At 47.8% G+C, this 14248-nt stretch overlaps 1 pseudogene across 1 annotated transcript; it reads left to right on the plus strand.

Moving 5' to 3' along the window:
- The first annotated feature begins 7509 nt into the window (after window positions 1–7509).
- Window positions 7510–8404, plus strand: LOC112606578 (annotated as a pseudogene). Its single transcript, XR_003115657.1, has one exon. The product of XR_003115657.1 is annotated as a 40S ribosomal protein S2 pseudogene (transcript).
- The last annotated feature ends 5844 nt before the right edge of the window (window positions 8405–14248 follow it).

Consider the following 14248-nt stretch of genomic DNA (forward strand, 5'->3'; position numbering starts at 1 on the left):
TTTGACAAAAATTATCCAGATCTTGTGAAATGGAGAAGTCAAAAGTGTCGTTTTCTGGCTATTTAGAACCATTATCGAGTTTGTACTGGGGTCAAGCAGTATTGCAGAAGAAAATAAGGCGTTTAGGTCTTAGGTGAGGTGTGAGTTGAAGAGGTTTTAAGTTCTTGAGAACACAGGCTAAGGGAGAAGAAGGGGGAATGGAGGGTGAAAGATTGCCCATAGTGAAGGAGGTAAGTTTAAAGAGAAAGGTAGAGACATGGAGAAGGGGGCTGGTGAGCCGCCTTGGGCGGCAATGTGGGTGAGCAGCCAAAGCAGGCATCCCCACAATTGACTTGCCACCAAGGGAATGTGGGTGAATGACCAAGGCAGGCATCCCCACAGTGATCAGACACCAATGGAGTGTGGGTAAATAAACAGGCAGGTGTCCCCACAGTGATTAAACACCAAGAGAAGACTGTCTTCCCAAGGCTGTGACTGGCGCTGGAGTTTTGGGTCCATGGATAAAATGTGTCTCCTTGTCACTACTAGAGAGGAAAAAGAACTGGAATTGGAAGGACGGGGAGATTGAAGGGTAGCGAGAGAGGAAGACTGAACGGTAGGGAGAGAGGAAGATTGAAGGGTAGCGAGAGAGGCTGGAGAAGAGTGAGAAGACCACTTACCTGATTTGCAATTGGTGAGATGTTCGTTGGGCTGATTGGTCTGAGGACCTGAGGTGGTAGGTGGATCCCCTCAAGGAGTGAGGACAAGGACAGGGGACTGGTCTCCGGAAGTCCTCGTGTCCCAGGTCTTCGGCACCAAATGTCATGCGCGTCTGTGTGAACAGACCACCAAACAGGCTTTGTGTGAGCAACAAGGCTGTTTATTTCACCTGGGTGCAGGCAGGCTGAGTCTGAAAAGAGAGTCAGCGAAGGAGATGGGATGGGGCTGTTTTATAGGATTTGGGTAGGTAAAGGAAAATTACAATCAAAGGGGGTTTTTCTCTTACAGGCAGGGGCGGGGGTCACAGGGTGCTCAGTGGGGGAGCTTCTGAGCCAGAAGAAGGAATTTCACAAGGTTAATTGCTCAGTTAAGGTGGGGCAGAAACAAATCACAATGGTGGAATGTCATCAGTTAAGACAGGAACCGGCCATTTTCACTTCTTTTGTGATTCTTCACTTGCTTCAGGCTATCTGGATGTATACGTGCAGGTCACAGGGGATATGATGGTTTAGCATGGGCTCAGAGGCCTGACAATCATCTTATCTTTCTTTACTACTTTAAGCATGTTTATTTTTCTTTAAGATCTTTGAACATTGAATGCATGAACATAATGGTTGCTTTGAAGTCTTTATTAAATCTGACATCAGAGCCCTCTCACAGGCAGCTCCTGTTGCCTACATGTGGGCTGATCACACTTTTCAGTTTCTCTGCGTGTCTCATAATTTTTGGTGAAAACTAGATGCTTTCAGTGACATACTGCTGTAGGCACTGATTCCCTTCTCCCTCTGTGGGGCTTGTTTTTGTTGTTTGCTTAGTGATTTGGCCAGAATATTTTAGTGAATTCTAATTCCCCCACAGTGTGAAGCCTCTAGTGCCACTCCTCAAAGGATACAGCCTTAGGTATGTGCCCAGTTACCCTTGAATAACAGGGGTTTCAGCAAGACTCTGTCTCTTTCCCTGACTTGTTAAACTGTCTGCCTCATTTGGTATCACACCAAGCTTTTAGGCTCTACCAGTTGCTGGCTGATTGCTCATTTATGCCCTGAAGCATAAATGGTGCTGCAGTCTGATTTAATTAAATCCAAATCTCTGCAGGAGTAAATTTTGAAGCTAGTCTTTGAGGTTTGTTCAAACCCCAGGAAGTCTCTTTTTGTTCTTTCCCTGGTTCTCTCAGATAAAATAGCAGGCCTATGGCTTAGCTTGTTGCTATCAAGAATTACCATCCTCCTGCTAACTGCTTGCCCCCAAAATTTGTGTTGTTGTCAAGAGCACCCTAGACTTGAACTTCTCACACTTAGTTTCAAGTAAAGCCAGTCCCTTTGGGAAGATCTTCAGAGATTTCTATTCTTATACACTGCCTCTCCTCCTGGGCAAAATCTCTGAGCCATGGCTTCAGACTCTGGGTGGAGGTGATAGCCTCTGGTCTTCTAGGCTTGCTGCTTCCTGAATGGAACCTCCTCTCTATGAGCAAGGTGGAGTGAGGGTGATCAGAGTCCCTGTATCCTCAGCCTGCTGCATCTGGGGAGGGGCCTCTTTTTATGAGTGAGGACTGGGTGGAAGAAGAGAGCCCCTGACCTCTTGGCTGCACTTGCCAGGAATTTAGCTTCTGCAACTCAGAGCTGGAAATGATGAAAAATGCTGGTGACCTGTTCCTCATGGTAATATACTGTATCCCTTGACTTGGAGCTGAGGGAAGTGGGAGCCCCATCTTCCTGGCCACACCTTCTGGATGGAGCTTCCATCACTCTAAGTTGAAGGCAGGGCAGGGAGCAATGAGAAATGGAGGGGGTCATGGCTCAAGTGCCACAAATTCTTGTTATTATTACTGAGATTTAGTAGATTTTCTTGAATAAGCATTTCTTCATTTGTTGTATGTCTTGGGACAATTCACAGAGACTTTATTTGCTTTTCCTTTTCTTTTTCATTGTTTTAAATTTAAAATTATAGTGAAAATAAAGACAGGGTCTCACTATGTTGCCCAGGCTGGTCTCAAACTCCTGGGTTCAAGTGATCCTCCCACCTCAGCCTCCCAAAGTTCTGGGATTACAGGCATGAGCCACCACGACTGGCCAATTTGTGGAGACTTTAAATGACTGCTTAATAATTTTTACCAGTTAAGGTTTTTCATTGGGGAATGGGTCTGTGGGGGCTCCTTACTCCACTATTCCAGAGACAGAACCTCTTTCATTTTACATGTAAAATGTACTTTCCACCCTTTTCTACTGTCTTCTTTTTCCTAGGAAGCTGAAATGTATGGGCTACATCAATAAGGCTCCATGCCTTCAGGCTTCCATTTGCCAAAAAAAGCCCCAGTAGGAGACTGGAGGGAGGGAAGAGGATGAGATCAGAGTGTTTATTCCCTTGGCTCCCTTCAGTTGTGCAGCCTTCTTTGAATGACTCCTTGTCATTTCCAATTGCCATTCCCTTCCCTGTCTCTTCTGGCTAGAAGTAGTTACTTCACTACCACTTTCAACTCCCCTACACATTACTTATACCTTTGTGTAAGGGAAGTGGCTGCACTTTGGTCAGGAATAAGCCAAGGCAGCCTTCTGGCGCAGCGTGACTCAAGCAGGTTTGGAGTGCAGACACACAACTCCTCACGTTGTGTAGCCATGCCACATGAGGCGCTTTAGGCAACCACTCACGTGTGCTCGTGCTTGACAGAGCCACTATTGTTTGTAAAAGGTACAACTACCCAGCTGACGCTGTACATATGGCTTGTGCCCATGGCTTATGCCCATGACTTGCACCGAGGCTGGCGCCCAAGCTCGCTCATGCCCAGAGAGACAGAGAAAATGCCATGTCAAAACTTGCTATGATTCCTTGAGTGTTCTTTCAGCTGGCCACCATTTGTCCACCGACTCTCCTCAGACCTCAGTTAGAACATGACAATTGGCATCATGAACATGATCCCAGAGTGAGTGAGTCTTTGGTCCCCACTGATTCCAGGTCAGCCATGTGGCCGCAACATGGGTGGTGGTACCCGATGGCAGCTGTGCTGCTCAGATGGGCTCCAGTGGAAACCTGGGCAGTGGTAGACGGGCCCCCTGAGAGCATGGAGAAGGCACTGAAGCAGCTGGAAGCACAGAGCACTGAGAAGGAGTGAACCTTTCCCGACAGAGTTGAATGGGTGTTTTTGACTGCACTAGGAGAGGTACACACCCAGTCCCTGAGGGATGCAGCAGAGTTAAGGGCCCCCCAGGTGCCAGCAGGCCTGGTTACACAGCTCAGAAAAAGCGTTAGAAGCTGCCATTCATGGGGACCTCCAGGCATAGGCAGAGTGCCTGGAGGCCTGGCCATAGGGCTTAGAAAAGGAATTAGAGGCTGTTGTGAATGCAAGCCTGGGTCATCATCTTGGCCTGAGAGACTCCCACTTGGCCTGGGTTTGCACCATAAAGAAGGAGAAGATGCCCCACTTGCAGGGGGCCCCTCTGATGGGAGGAAAGGGGGTCCCAATGAGTGACATGCTCACAGATGTGGGTAGATTTGATTTTGGCTGGGGTTGACTGAGAGAAAATTAATAAGCAGCCCAATGAAGTACTATTAACTTTGTGGGCCGGGCGTGGTGGCTCAAGCCTGTAATCCCAGCACTTTGGGAGGCCGAGGCGGGCGGATCACGAGGTCAGGAGATCGAGACCATCCTGGCTAACATGGTGAAACCCCGTCTCTACTAAAAATACAAAAAACTAGCCGGGCGTGGTGGCGGGCGCCTGTAGTCCCAGCTACTCGGAGGCTGAGGCAGGAGAATGGCCTGAACCTGGGAGGCGGAGCTTGCAGTGAGCCGAGATCGCGCCACTGCACTCCAGCCTGGGTGACACAGCGCGAGACTCCGTCTCAAAAAAAAAAAAAAACTTTGTGGAGACAGCTGTCTCCAGAGCACCAATTCCAGAAAATGTCCAAGGGGAAGAAGGACATTGCTGCATGACCTGGTCCCACCTGGTGGGTGCTTTGGCTCAAAGACTATGTGCTGCAGCCGGACAGGGGTGTAAAGCCTTTTCTGTTTGATGACGGAACTGGCCAAGGTGCCCGGCCTGGGGGAACACCAGATGATGGGAGGCCACATGTGAAATTAGCAATTCACTGGTCCCCCACCAACGTACAGCAAGTGCTGGTGCTGGTAGACACCAGTGCAGATATATTCTGGGGGTGGATATTTTCCACAGCTTGGCAGCTGTGCCATCAATCATGGATTTGATGGACCCTTTGATGATAGAACTGGAACAGTACCACTATGTGGTGGATTTAGCTAATGCATTCTTTTCCAGAACGCCAGGAACAGCTTACCTTCATGGGAAGGTGACAGTGGACTTTCACAGTGCTGCCGCAGGTCTATATGCAGAGCCTTACCATATGTCATGGTCTCGTTAATGATATTATGCTAACCTCTGATTCTCTTGCAGATTTAGAAGTGGCAATGCTCCCCTTGCCTAGAATTAAGACGATGAGGCTGAGACAGCCTTTCTGGCAGCCTGGCAGGCTATTCAGCAGGCACAGGCCCTACTGGTAATTAACCAGGGGCACCCATTTAAACTTGATGTGCATGTGACCACAGATAGTTTTGGCTGGGCCTATAGCAGCACATGGAGAGCTTGAGAACGCCAGTAGGCTTTTCATCCCAACTATGGAAAGGAGTTGAGCTCTAGTACTTATTGATAGAGAAGCAGTCAGTAACTGTATATGCTGCCCTTCAGGCTCATGAAAGCATGGCAGGACAGGCTACAGTCATCGCGCAGACGACTTACCTGATAGTGGGATGAGTGTGTTCATGGATAACAACCCCCTGGATGGTGAAAGCAGTTAGTAAGGGCTCATAAGAGCGTGGCAGAACGGAGACGGGCTACAGTCATCTTGTGGATAACTTACCTGAGAGCGGGATGGATATATTCATGGATAACAACCCCCCTGGACTGGGATGGTGTAGACATCCACTTTGGCAAAGTGGGGCGCCTACTTGGAGCAGTGGAGTACGCTGAGTACAAGTCCCTTAGCAGTAGAATTGCAAGAGGTCTTGCGACCTGTAGTTCTAATGCAAGAAAAGGCCATGGGGCCTAGAGCCATGGGGCCTGAGGCACCCTTAGACCCTGAACCTTCACCATTTAAGGAAGGACGTCTCCCCATTCCCAATGGGGTATGATACACAGATGGGTCTAGCCGAGATGCTACTGCTGCCTGATTACCATGTGATTTGAAACCAGGGGTGGACAGAGTAGTCAATGGGCTGAACTTAGAGCAGTATGGATGGTGATCACCAAGGAGGTGACACCTACAGTAATCTGTACCAATAGCTGGGCGGTCTTTTGAGGCTTAACCTTGTGATTAACTACCTGGAAAATACAGAAGTGGCTAGTTGGCCACCGACCCATATGGGGCTAAGCCATGTGGCAAGACTTCTAGGAAATGGGTCATCAGAAAGAGGTAACTATCATCTGTCAGGCCGTATGCCTTTTGCCACCCCTGGCAATGATGAGACAGATGCTTTGGCCAAGGTCTGATGGTTAGAGACAGCACCTACTTGAGATGTGGCCTTCTGGCTACACTGGAAACTAGGAGTAAACTAATGCAACAGGTCAATAAGCATTGGGGTCTGTCCCTGCCCATGCAAGATATTTGGGAGGCTTGTCAGAAATGCCCAGCATGTGCTCAGGCATACCCTAAATGGAGACCACTACCCAGTGTTACACAACAAGTAATGATACGGCGAGTGCCCTTAACCAGGTAGCAAGTAGAGAAGATCAGGCCCCGATGGATTTTGGGCCCCCTGGAAGTTTATGGGTCTGTGGTGACACAGGGTATCGTTACCTACCAGTGGACTGGACTGAATATTGTACCTAGGGGTGGTCTTATATACCTGCCACTGTTCTTCCCAGATGCCCATCCCACATAACTGGGAGGCACTACATTCTCAGTTTTTGCCAGTGCAACGAGCCCCCTGGTGGTTCTACCCCTTGGCAATGACTATTCTTGGAGCAGGTGTCATAACTGTAGAAGCACAAGTTACTGCTCCTGCAGAGCACACTGCAGAGGACCAGAGGACACCCAAGTGGTCCTCCTCCTGTTAACAGATGAGGTTGATCAGATCAGAAAGGTGGTGTTGCAAAACTGAATGGCCTTAGACATAATGACTGCTGTCCAAGGAGGCACCTTTATTCCTGACAATTGGCAGAACATAACAGCAGCCCTTCAAGGGGTCTCATGGGAGATTAAGGCAGTCAAGAGCCTTACTGACAATCCCCTGCAGGGTGGGCATCCCTGGGTTCTGGCCTATGCTGGGCCCTAATAGTCAAAAGTAGCATAGCTGGGATCCTAGTAGTGAGCTATTGCTCTCCGTATGGTTGTTGTGGGTTATGGATTCAGGGCTCCAGTCTCTGGGCATGTGTCCCTGCCCAGAGGATGGCCTTGGCCTAGGGGGTGGAGTGTAAGGGCAATGGCTGTGCTTTAGTTGGGAATAGGCTGAGGTGGCCTTCTGGCACAGCATGACTCAGCGGGTTTGGAGCACAGATGCACAACACTGCATGTTATGTAACCATGCCATGTGAGGCAAATTAGGTAACCAGGTGTGCTCGTGCTTGGCTCAGAGCCATTGTTGTCTGTAAAAGGTGTAACTATCCAGCTGATGCTAAACATACAGCTTGCACCCACAGCTTGTGCCCACACCTTGTGCCCAAGCCTACTCGTGCTCAGAGAGAAAAAACCATATCAAAACTCCCTATATGATTCCTTGAGTGTTCTTTCAGCTGCCTGCCACTGGTCTACCAACTCCCCTCAGACCTCAGTTAGAACATGACACTTTAAAATCATCCCTGGCTTCTCCGAGAGAACACCAAATGGTGGATGACGCCGGTGCAGCGGGGGGGCCCGGAGGCCCTGGTGGCCCTGGGATGGGGAACCGCGGTGGCTTTCGCGGAGGTTTCGGCAGTGGCATCCGGGGCTGGGGTCGTGGCCGTGGACGGGGCCGGGGCCGAGGCCGCGGAGCTCGTAGAGGCAAGGCCGAGGATAAGGAGTGGATGCCCGTCACCAAGCTGGGCCTCTTGGTCAAGGACATGAAGATCAAGTCCCTAGAGGAGATCTACCTCTTCTCTTTGCCCATTAAGGAATCTGAGATCATTGACTTTTTCTTGGGGGCCTCTCTCAAAGACGAGGTTTTGAAGATTATGCCGGTGCAGAAGCAGACCGGTGCTGGCCAGCGCACCAGGTTCAAGGCGTTTGTTGCTATCGGGGACTACAATGGCCACGTCGGCCTGGGTGTTAAGTGCTCCAAGGAGGTGGCCACTGCCATCCGTGGGGCCATCATCCTGGCCAAACTCTCCATTGTCCCGGTGCGCAGAGGCTACTGGGGGAACAAGATCGGCAAGCCCCACACTGTCCCTTGCAAGGTGACAGGCCGCTGCGGCTCTGTGCTGGTGCGCCTCATCCCTGCACCCAGGGGCACTGGCATCGTCTCAGCGCCTGTGACCAAGAAGCTGCTTATGATGGCTGGTATTGATGACTGCTACACCTCAGCCCGGGGCTGCACTGCCACCCTGGGCAACTTCGCCAAGGCCACCTTTGATGCCATCTCTAAGACCTACAGCTACCTGACCCCTGACCTCTGGAAGGAGACTGTGTTTACCAAGTCTCCCTATCAGGAATTTCTGACCACCTTGTCAAGACCCACACCAGAGTCTCTGTGCAGCGAACCCAGGCTCCAGCTGTGGCTACAACATAGGGTTTTTATACAAGAAAAATAAAGTGAATGAAGCCTGTTACCAAAAAATAAAAAATAAATAAAATAAAATCATCCCTGGCCAGGTGCGGTGGCTCATGCCTGTAATCCCAACACTTTGGGAGGCCGAGGCAGGCAGATCACGAGGTCAAGAGGTGGATCACTGGTCAAGAGATTGAGACCATCCTGGCCAACATGGTGAAACGCTGTCTCTACTAAAAATACAAAAATTAGCTGAGTATGGTACGCTTGTAGTCCCAGCTACTCAGGAGGATGAGGCAGGAAAATCGCTGGAACCTGGGAGGCAGAGGTTTCAGTGAGCTGAGATCTCGCCACTGCACTCCAGCCTAGTGACAGAGCTAGATTCTCTCTCAAAGAAGAAGAAAATCATCCCTTTGTGAAAAAACAAAGCAAAACCTGAAAAAACACCTCCTTGAATTATCTAATTGTGCTATTTTCTGTTGTGAGCCTGATTGGTACATTACCCATTTATTTTTCAAGCACTCTATTAGATGTTCTTCAGAAATCTATATTCATGTATGAAATAAGAGGGACATAGTTCTAATACCAGTTCTGGAAGCTAATTCTTGGGGAAAGTTCTTTAGCCTCTTTGAGCTTCAATTTCCTTATCTGTAGTATGAATGTCTGATAGTTATGGTGAGGATTAAGTGAGATGACTTATATAAAATGACTGGCATGTTATCTGCAGTAGACACGAATATGCTGCACTATATCCCTCTTCAAGGAGGACTAGTTGCCTCAATTGATGGGGGTGTTGCCAACAGACAAATTCTAGCTGTCATCTCCTTTAAGATTTGCCCTAGTCGTGTAGAGAGCTGCCTTACCCAAGGCCTTGCCCCTCTTGGAGCAGCCCATGTGAGGTGACTGAGCAAGGCATGGGTATAAAAGTTTGGCCATTTTGGCCCACCATGGGAAACACTGATGGGTTATGTATGTTCCAGAGGTCCCCATGGATTGGTTGAAGCTTTGTCAGACTATATAGCTTTCGGGCTTTCCCTCTGTTCAGTGTTTCTTCCTTCTAAGGAATTGGTGTTAGGAATGGCCCAAAAATGCAGTTGGTAAGGTGGGATTTTAAACCTGGATTACTCACCACCTTGTTGGCCATACGGACCTCATCACTGGTGATAGAAGGATCAGAGACAACACCTAGCACAAGGTGGAGGTCCGATTGTTAAAACTCTTACCAGTGGCTGGGTGCAGTGGTTCATACCTGTAATCCCAGCACTTTGGGAGGCCTAGGCAGGTGGTTCACCTAAGGTCACGAGTTCGAGACCAGCCTGGCCAACATGGCAAAATCCTTTCTCTACTAAAAATACAAAAATTAACTGGGCATGGTGGTGGTGCATGCCTGTAATCCCAGCTACTCAGGGTGCTGAGGCAGGAGAGTCGCTTGAACCCAGGAGGCAGAAGTTGCAGTGAGCTGAGATCACACCACTGCACTCCAGCCTGGGCAGCAGAGTGAGACTCCGTCTCAAAAGAAAAAAACAAAAACAAACAAAAAAACCTCTTACCGGTGATGAATTAGGGTTGTATAGACATGGAGGGGGAATTCACTAGCTGGTTCAATGTATTTAGCATTTGGGAAGTATAGGAGAAACAGTAACTATTTCTATTACGGAAACTGAGTGACTATAATGGAATTGAGTGACTATTGCTAAATTCATGGATATGTTAGAAAAAGACAATAAAAAACTGCAGGCATTTAACAGGCAATGAAAGCCAAATGTGAAAGCTTACAAAGAGGCTTTCATTCCCTACAGCAAGAAGGCAGAAAAAGCTGAAGACCTGAGCTGGGAATTAATACAGCCGTCAAGCTCCAGAGAAAATTAAATGACAACGGTAGGTCCAATATGCTAAGGTTAGTAGAACTCTAGCACTTAGGATGGGGACCTGTGGGTATATTTTGAACTCCCAGACTCCTCTAAATCCTCTGAGCATTCAGAAGTAGTGCCCTTCTCCTCTTAAGAGCTAGCACCCCCACCTCCCTCGCTTGTTCGAAGGCAAGGCAGGGAACTCAGACCGTCAAGATAAAATGTGCCTCCCTCATGTTGTGCCAAACCCCTATCAACTCCAGTGAGGATAGCACCAGGTTCAAGAGGCTGAAAAAGAGACCCAGAGCCAGCAAATGAGACATGGAGTTTTACTGGGGGCTTCCATACAGGGGAGAGTCCAGCAGTGGCGGGCTGGACCGGAGAACAGGTCCAGTGGTGGTGAACAGGTCCAGTGGCAGTGGGCTGGGCAGGAGAATTGCAGCCACTTGCAAAAGGCCTGCAGTTTCTATAGCATGTGCACTTAGTACCCTCCCGCTAACAACCTCCACCTGGCAACCTTCATTTAACCCAAAACCCAACGATTTGATCCCCTGTATGGCCCGTGTTCCACGGGATGCGCCAGAAGTTCAAATGTTCCTCATTGACAAGAAATGAGTCTGTGATTTGGCCACTTCTCAATTCCCTAGCTCAGAACACACATTCAGGTGTGTTTGCCATACAGGGTCATTCTCAGGATATGCTTACGTTATTGCTATCAGGTGTGCTTACCATAAACCTCAGGATCTGCCCCACCTGTTCCTAACCGCAAAGACTGTAACTAGAGTTAAGTCACGGGCCAGGCCACAGTGGCTCATGCCTATAATCCCAGAGCTTTGGGAGGCAGAGGCAGGAGAATTGCTTGAGGCCAAGGGTTTGAGACCAGCCTGGATAACATAATGAGACCTTCATCTCTGCAAAAAATAAAAATAAAATAAAATAAATAAAATTACCTGAGCATGGTGATGCACCCCTGTAGCCCTAACTGCTTGAGAGGCTGAGGTGGAAGCATCCCTTGAGCCCAGGAGTTTGAGGCTGGAGTGAGCTATTATTGCATCACTGCACTCCAGCCTGGGTGACAAAGAAAGACCTGATCTCTTTAAAAACAAACAAACAAAAAACCCAGAAAGTTATTCTCACGCAGTTCTGTTGGTTAGAAATCTGAAATCATTTTCACTCAGCCAAAATTAAGGTGTCAGGGCAAGGTCACATGTAATGCGTGTGACCTTGCATTTAGGGCCCACCCAGGATAATCTCCTCACTGCAAGAGCCTTAACTTAATTACACCTGCAAAGATACTGTTTCCATATAAAATAACATTTACAGGTTTCAAGGATTGGGATCTAACATCTTTAGCGGCTACTAGTCAACCTACTACAGGGGCAAATCTGAGTTTTCCTTCTCTCGTGTCTCAACAAGGAAGTGTGGTCTTTGGAAAGGAGTAAGGAGACAGAGACTTTGTTTGCAAAAGAAGTTGTGTTTTGGGTGGTATTTATTTATTTATTTATTTATTTAGAAATGGAGTTTCACGGCTGGGTGCAGTGGCTCACACCTGTAATCCCAGCACTTTGGGAGGCCAAGGCAGGTGGATCACAAGGTCAGGAGATCAAGACCATCCTGGCTAACACGGTGAAACCCCATCTCTACTAAAAAATACAAAAAATTAGCCAGGCGTGGTGGTGGGTGCCTGTAGTCCCAGCTACTCAGGAGGCTGAGGCAGGAGAATGGTGTCAACCCAGGAGGCAGAGCTTGCAGTGAGCCGAGATCTCGAGATCTCGCCACTGCACTCCAGCCTGGGTGACAGAGTGAGACTCCGTCTCAAAACAAAACAAAAAAACGAAATGGAGTTTCACTGCTTCACCCAGGCTGGAGTGAAGTTGCACGATTTCAGCTCACTGCAACCTCTGCCTCCTGGCTTCAAGCAATTCTTGTGCCTCAGCCTCCCAATTAGCTGGGATTACAGGTATGCACTACCATGCCTGGCTAATTTTTGTATTTTTAGTAGAGATGGAGTTTCTCCATGTTGGCCAGGCTGGTCTTGAACTTCTGACCTCAGGCGATCTGCCCACCTCAGCCTCTCAAAGTGCTGGGATTACAGGCATGAGCCACCACACCCAGCCAGTAGTTAATATTTTAAAAGAAGATTTTGTTTGTTGTGTGATGTTTCATTCTGCAGGAGCTGAAGGATGCAAGAGTCTCCAAATGATGTGTAGCTTTTCAAAGATCTCATGCTTCCTCTTCCATGATAAGGGAGTTCTACAAGGAGGCAGAAGTTTAAAGAGACCAAGAAAATGGTCAGGTAGAAGAGGAAGGGAGACCAAAGAGAGGCAGAGAGACAGAAAATGCCAATGGTCAAATGTTTTCTGGGAATGATCTGCGTTCACACACCCTCCCAGTTGATCTAGACATTGTGTTTATTCTTCCGAGGTGATGGAGAGGTGTTCCTGTGGGTGACTGTAATTACAGGCTATAGGAGATGGGGTACAGATAGTCAGATATTGTTAAAATCAGCTCTGTCTATTCAGCAGAGAGGATAGTTCACACATGCTAATATTTCACACACCGGAGACTTCACTAGAAGCTGGGGCTTAAGCTAGGCTGTGTAGGCTGAGAAGTATTCAGACAAGTTATGAGAAGAGTGTTCATGCAGGGCCAGGGGCAGAGGTAAGGAAAATCAGTTGGGTGCAGTGGCTCACACCTATAATCACAACACTTTGGGATGCTGAGGTGGGCAGATCACCTGAGGTCAGGAGTTCGAGACCAGCCTGGCCATGGCAAAACCGTCTTTACTAAAAATACAAAAAGTAGCCAGGCACGGTGGCAGGCGCCTATAATCCCAGTTACTCGGGAGGCTGAGGCGGGAGAATTGCTTGAGCCCTGGAGGCAGAGGTTGCAGTGAGCTGAGATCACACCACTGCACTCCAGCCTGGGTGACAGAGTGAGACTCCGTTTCAAAAAAAGAAGTAAGGAAAATCAGAGGCACTAGGACTCCTGGGGAAAGACATTTCTAGAGCATAGCACTAGTAGGGGGTGGTGGATTAATCTACCCTTGCAGCCTGATAACCCAGCCCAAGCACTATTAGACACATTACTTCAGGAAGTAGTTAGTAACTCCGCACAGCATTTCAACTTGGTAGGTCGGTCCTAAGTGTGAATTTTATTTTTCTTCACTGACTCTAACACGGTTATTGTCTTTTTGGTCCAATATTATCAAGTTTCATTACCTTATTAACAGCCAGACTTTTTTTTTTCATTTTTAAATAAATGAAGCATATGTGGAATTCTAAAGAACTCAGCTCATTTATTTCCTTTGAAAAATCTTACTCCCGCACCAACAAACATCATTATAATGCACCCAGCCAATTTCATTTCAGAACAAGTTGGTACATTACTCAAGTATTGATCACTTGCTTTGTCGTCTTATTAGTTGATTATTATTATGGTTAGAGATTCCTCAGAGTTGAGGCTTGGTGATATTTTCTCTTTCTTCTGGATCAGCACATGGAGTACAGCACACGGCCCATAATGGGCCATTAAGAAGTGTTAATTGACATTTCATACCTGAGTTGGGCCAAAGCATCAAATTCTTTATGTCAAGGTATAGTTTTAACCTGAATGTAATAATAATAATATAATAAACCTTAACTTTAGCCTCAAAGTCATTAAATATCTAACTTTTTGGAACACTCGTTTTTAGCTTATTAATCTTTTTTGTAAAAAAATGCCATTGTCAGAGGCATGTGAACCAGAGCAACTCTATCTTAAATAGGAGCTGCGTAAAATAAAGCTGAAACCTAGTGGGCTGCATTCTCAGACTGTTAGGCATTCTAAGTCACAGAATGAGATAGGAGGTCGGCACAAGATACAGGTCATAAAGACCTTGCTAATAAAACAGGTTGCCAGTAAAGAAGCCAGCTAAAACCCAGGAAAACCAAGATGGCGACAAGAGTAACCTCTGGTCGTCCTCACTGCTACACTCCCAACAGCTCCGTCACAGTTTATAAATGCCATTGGCAAT

This window comes from Theropithecus gelada, chromosome 14 (assembly GCF_003255815.1).
Source record: "Theropithecus gelada isolate Dixy chromosome 14, Tgel_1.0, whole genome shotgun sequence".
NCBI classification, from domain to species: domain Eukaryota; kingdom Metazoa; phylum Chordata; class Mammalia; order Primates; family Cercopithecidae; genus Theropithecus; species Theropithecus gelada.